Source organism: Mercenaria mercenaria, unplaced genomic scaffold (genome assembly GCF_021730395.1).
Source record: "Mercenaria mercenaria strain notata unplaced genomic scaffold, MADL_Memer_1 contig_3087, whole genome shotgun sequence".
In the NCBI taxonomy this organism is placed as follows: domain Eukaryota; kingdom Metazoa; phylum Mollusca; class Bivalvia; order Venerida; family Veneridae; genus Mercenaria; species Mercenaria mercenaria.
The window spans coordinates 2,073-8,261 of NW_026461194.1; the positions used below are offsets into that span (position 1 = coordinate 2,073).

Consider the following 6,189-nt stretch of genomic DNA (forward strand, 5'->3'; position numbering starts at 1 on the left):
CTCCACTTGACGACCTAAATTGAAACTTGTCCTAAACATAATAAAGGTTAACATTCTGACCAAGTTTCATGAAGATACAGTCTTAAATGTGGCCTTTAGAGCGTTAACAAGCTTTTCCTTTGATTTGACTCGGTGACCTAGCTTTTGACCTCACCTAACCCAGATTCAAAATTAACCTAAAGATCATGAAGATTAACATTCTGACAAAGTTGCATGAAGATAATCATAAATGTGGCCTCTAGATTGTTAACAAGCTTTTCCTTTGATTTGATCTAGTGACTTAGTTTTTGACCCCAGATTACAAAATATCAAACTCGTCCAAGATTTAATTGATAGTAACATTCTAACCAAGTTTCATTAAGATTGGGCAAACATTGTGACCTCTAGAGTGTTAACAGTCAAATTGTCGACAACTGACAGACGACGGACACGGGGGGATCACAAAAGCTCACCTTTGAGCACTTCGTGCTCAGGTGAGCTAAAAAGTTACAGACAGAAAAGATTCAGTTTTTTACTACTTAATTGTGACCTTGAGTATCATTTGAATCTAGCATGTGTCACATTGAAATATAACATTTAATAACCGTGCTAAGTAATTTGAAAATCCACCCCATCATGGAAAAAAATACTGACAATGAGAAAAACATTATTTGAATATCACTTTCCACACCACAAAAAATGCAAAAGCACATTTACATTGAAACATCATGAAACGTTTTCTATTAAACAAGTACGAAAGACTTATACTTTTTCAAAGACTAGATTATAACCCTATAAGTTGCATTGTTTATGTAGAACTATGCTCAGTGAATTGAAAAAAATATATTGTGCCAGTAGATGATTTATCAAAATGCGCGTTTTTAATCTTCCAGTTTTGAGGCTCCAATGTATTTTGTAAATTAATATAAAGCAGGTTCTTCATGCATGACAGATATTTCTTTTTCCCTAATTCTTGATATTTCTTTTCTGATTCTCCCAATTTTTGTCTGGAAATATTATTACACGTTTTGTATTATTCAAGTAACCATGTTACAATTTTTATGTACAATTATTATGTAGAATTATGCTCAAAAAATTGAAAAAAAAAAGAAACAATGTTGTTGCAGTATTGACTGGACACAAATTTTCCAGAAGAGCACACCTTCCTTTACTTCCGTTACAATTGTTAGATTTCAATATTTTTTTCAAATTAATCTAACGCAGGTACTTCATGCAAGATGCATATTTTCCTATCTCCCTAATACTTTGATACTTCTATTTCTCTGATTCTGGAAATGCGATTGTACATTCTGTATGATCCATCACATAGTTCAGTTTTTTTGTTGTTGTTGACCAATGCTTCAAACACTTGTGGCCTTTTAGATAAGCATCTGAAATGAGAAAAATTAGTTATTTTTACTCTTTGTAAAAATCCTACATGTTTCATTTGTTCATAACAACTATAAATTTTAGAATACAAAATCTAAAATGTTATATCTTAGAATTATATCAGTATCAGTCTGACAGATATTATTAAGAAAATGACATGACTTTATTAAGAAGTGGTAACACAGTACCCTATACAAGTAATTAAGACTAAAACTTATGAATTTTAACAGATGATATATATTTGTCTATAATTATGTCTTCATACTATTTCATTTTCAAATAACACTTTGCACATGATCACTTCATGCTGATAATATAACTATTTCTTTTGAATTGTTTAAAACTGTGAGTAGGCCTACACAATGTACAAGTGTATTTGTGATATTTTAAAGTAAAGGACATAACTCAAGAAAAAGTAACCTGAAATTGAAGTCTGGCAATATGTGCATGCCTACTTCATGTTGATAATTTCATTTCAACTTACATTTACATTGTGACACAGGAGGAGAGGAGTACATTAAACACATATATAACTGTTATATTTTACAAGAGGGGAGGGGGGGGGGGGGGTCATAACATCCCTGAAATAGATAAAGGCCATTACATTTATGGTAAATATGTATAACAAGTTACAAGGGTATTGGATAGAAAGTGGGGGAGGAGCTGAGTACATACTGTAGTATGTATTTAATTCAAAGTCAAAAAAGGGCCGTAAGTTTAGAAATGGGTCACCAGATGTAAAATTCACTATAGTATGTGTATGTCTGCTGCCTGGCCATGAAGTATACCATGAATTTGATTGAATTTGCAGGAGTTTTAATACACAAGGTATCAAGGAAGCTGTGATGTGATAATTTAAAAATAAAGAAATGGCATATTAACTGAAGGAACAAAATAATCAAATTTGATAGCCCTGTCCACTTCATGCTGATGTTGTGTACCAAGTTTCATATGAACTGATAATTAGTATATACATGAAAGAATTTAATAAAAGCAGCAACTATCTTGTACCTTTTTGATGTCTACTGTTCATGGTCTAGCCAAAGCTCCATAAGGCTGCATTGAGGGTATTTATTTCCCATATCATACTTTAACTGCAATAAAAGACCAACATGCACATTTATATATAAATAGATTTTACTTTCATAATTAAATGTGCTTTCTCTTTAAAATTCAATTGCTGACACATTATATTAAAACAATTTTGAGAAATACATAAATCTAAAATCAATTATCATGGTTAGTTTAATAAATGCTAAATGTCACATTTATTTTCAAAACACTGACACCTACCTGTATAAAAATGCAGTCTTCTTCTTGGTAATTATAGCATTCATTGTCCCATTGTTTATTTGGATCAATTTACATCTTCATCTGAAATAAGTACAGTATAACAAAACTATGAGTATAAGGAAATTAACATTATATGGAATCTTGACAAGTGTGAATTTATGTATTTTGAAACTACTCATGTAGCTTCACTTCTTTAATTATAGGCCTACGCACTGTTGATGTACAAATTTTAATGTAGTTGTACAATTCATGCATGCCATATGAAAAATAATTATTAGAAATTAACATTATATGGAATCTTGACAAGTGTGAATTTATGTATTTTGAAACTACTCATGTAGATCTAGCTTCACTTCTTTAATAAGACCTGCAGCACAGTTGATGTAGTTGATTAATAAAATAATTGTTATTGTACTTATTAATCTGGTGTAATCTATGTTATTGCCAGTCAACTTGTATCAATTTGTTAATATTTAAGTCATGACCATGCTTCATTCAGACTCTTGACCTTTTCAGCTATGTAGAGGTATCCTTTCTTTTGTTTACTTATAGACATCGTTTCTTTTTCATACAAGAATATTGTAGACTCTACTGTATATAGATTATTGACATTTACCTTTCTGTACTGTTGGTCTCCATCATGCATTCCTGTTGAATAGGAAATGTGCGAGCCGAACACAGGTTCCACGACAGTTTACAAATTAGATCTATAGTGGACGCAACTTGACCCCGAGGGTTGACCTTTGCATTATAATACATAATGAGGCACAACCTATTATTGAAAAGGAGTGTACGTAAAACACGATCTGCACGAAAAGAAGGAAATAGAAATTTATGTAAATATAATTTAGTGTATTTGAAAGTTTTAACTGATCAAATGTAAGTATATGTACTTTGATAATGCAATGTATACACATTTATTCAATATAAATATACATGGCTACCCTAAGCGCCCTTGATTACTATAATGAAATAATCGATATGAATAATCAGCCTAAGGTCAACCATCGCGGTCAAGTTGCGTCTACTATACAATATTTCCATGGTGCAGGTATTCATCTGAAACAAACACAAAACGAATAAAAATCACGGTAATTTAACGTCATAGCTAACCGTATGATTCAGCCTCCCGTCCAACCATACATGTATTAATTTATGCAAAGAGTTTCTGGCCGTCTTCTTTCTAAGTTTCAAATTATGTCAATTTGAATGCAACAAGTGCATAAACGTTTTATTCGCTATGACAATGACCCATTCTGATCGATTTACTATCTATGAGTATAAAACAATGGGTCAATGCGTTATTCTGCATCTACTGATACACTCTGGTGACAGTACACGCTGCATGCATATAGCTCTATATACTATGTTCTCCACCCGTTTAAATGACTGGGCAAATCGTTTCCATGTCTTGAAATGCAGACGACTGATTATCAACGTTGTTTTGTACTCGTTGCAAAATAATTAATTTATAAACTTACACTTATCGTCGTTCCTGCAAGAGCAACTCGACCTGTCAAAATATGTAAACACATGGGAGGCCTTTGACAGCACAATCATGTAAACATCCGAAGAAAATAGTCCAAATTTATTCCAGTTACTTCCATATGCGATATTATCGTGAACCGGTCCTTGAACTGTTTTTACGTTAAGCGCCGAAAATTATGTAATCCATAAGGCCATGTGCTCAGCCTGATCACATTTCTACGCACAAACACATTTTTGTGTGATAAAAAATATGTTGAAATTTACATTTCATTCTGTCAATTACATTGTGACCGCAACCGTTTCCAAAAATAAAATTGACACATCTGACTTTTATGTGTATTGGCCTTGTAATGATATTATGGATTTTTATCCTAAGTACACATGTTTAATTCAAATCAATAGCGAAATGATGATGTCTGTATGAATCAAAAGAGAAAATAAAAATTATCTGAAATGATCGACTCTAACAGGCCTTTTCATCAAATCTATTTGAAAAATGATTGCTCGCAGGAAGTAGACCTTTCATCTAGGTAGGTTTTGGTCACAATTTTAGACAGAGTACTGCTTGCGTGTAGTAGCTGTCGATTTTGAAAAAAAAATGACCTCCAAAAAAAAAATTTTCTGTCTTCTGTCCGGATTTTCAGGTAAAAGTTGGCATTTATTTTTCAAGATATATACTTCAAAAGAGAGCTTAATCAATTTCAATAGGCGTTTTATTAATCAAATTGTGTTATTCTTCAGTAAAAACTCGCAAAATTCGGATGCGTAAGAATTAAATCAAGAGCGCCCATATTCTATTAACTGATAAAATTATTATTGGAACATATTTGTTATTTCGATTCTAACCAGGCAAACTCTTCTACATTAGCTCGATAGGTCATTCGGTTGACCATATGCTATTATAAAAACCTCCCCACGATTGGAAAGCGTTGCATAACGGAATTTTCCGATATTCATTAAGTAGTTACTGCTGTGAAAAACATCGTAGGTCGGAAAAGATCAGAACATAGTTTATCTATGCAGTTTCTAAAAATAGTACACGTCATCTATGACGACACTGCAACATACACACCAGAACATTGCGGCATATAAACACGTTATCACTTGAATCTTACAAGAATGGAGCATGAATTATAATTTATTACTGTCAAAGTAGAATCTAGTTGACATTTGTGATACCTACAACGCAGAAATTATAATCTTCGTACACGGCCATATGCACCGATGAACATGTATTGTGTAGAGTACCTGAAACTTTCTCACGTAAAAAAATTTAAACAAATAAATTCGTCAGTTAATTTTTTTTGTTTCAGAAAAATTCATTTTGATGTACTTTTTATTACTACTACTAAGCACTGAAAAAGTCGAGTATGTAGTCGGCATACAATGGAAGCAGAGTAGAATCTCACAGTTATGTTACAATCGTAGGGTGTAGTTGAACAGCTATATTTTATCGTAGATTCATGTAGGCCTATAGGCTATTTCGCTATATCTTTATATAGCAACTGCTACGGATCCTGTTAGAATTGGTCATTGTTACCATTTGAGGTTGACCGCCACAACCGATGTTTCTTTATAATATATGTCAAATGTTACTAAATCCGTCTCCAATGATGTTTTTTCTTGTTTATCAATTTCGCCGATAAAACTCACAGATAGGAACTTCGGAGACATTGTGCTTTAGTATTTATAAAACCAAAACAGTAAGTAAACACAAAAAGTTGCAATGAAAACACTCATCCGCACCGGTGTTCACGAACGTTTACGGAAACAGCTTTCTCCAGCCATATGGCCTTAACACTGTATGAGTGTTACCCTTTCTCTACCGTTTGCACAGAAGTGTTGAAGTGGCTCCGATACTGGAAGGATTTAACTTTCCTGCGGATTTCGCCATTTGATTTATTTTAGCAATACTCGTACCGCACACTAGGAGTCATTGTCGTAAATCGGCGTAACCGGTTGAACACAGAGCATGGCAACATGTCATAAAAGTAGGAATGTTCTTACCCTTAAGGTACAGTAGTACTAAATAGGTAATCA

General features: G+C 33.0%; 1 long non-coding RNA gene across 1 annotated transcript; it reads right to left on the reverse strand.

Moving 5' to 3' along the window:
- Window positions 1–2,165: 2,165 nt before the first annotated feature.
- On the reverse strand, window positions 2,166–3,391 carry LOC128552723 (uncharacterized). The gene is made up of 3 exons (XR_008369151.1): window positions 3,278–3,391; window positions 2,662–2,742; window positions 2,166–2,462 (listed from the first exon to the last, which is right to left on the reverse strand). It is a non-coding gene; the product is annotated as an uncharacterized LOC128552723 (long non-coding RNA).
- Between the last annotated feature and the right edge of the window lie 2,798 nt (window positions 3,392–6,189).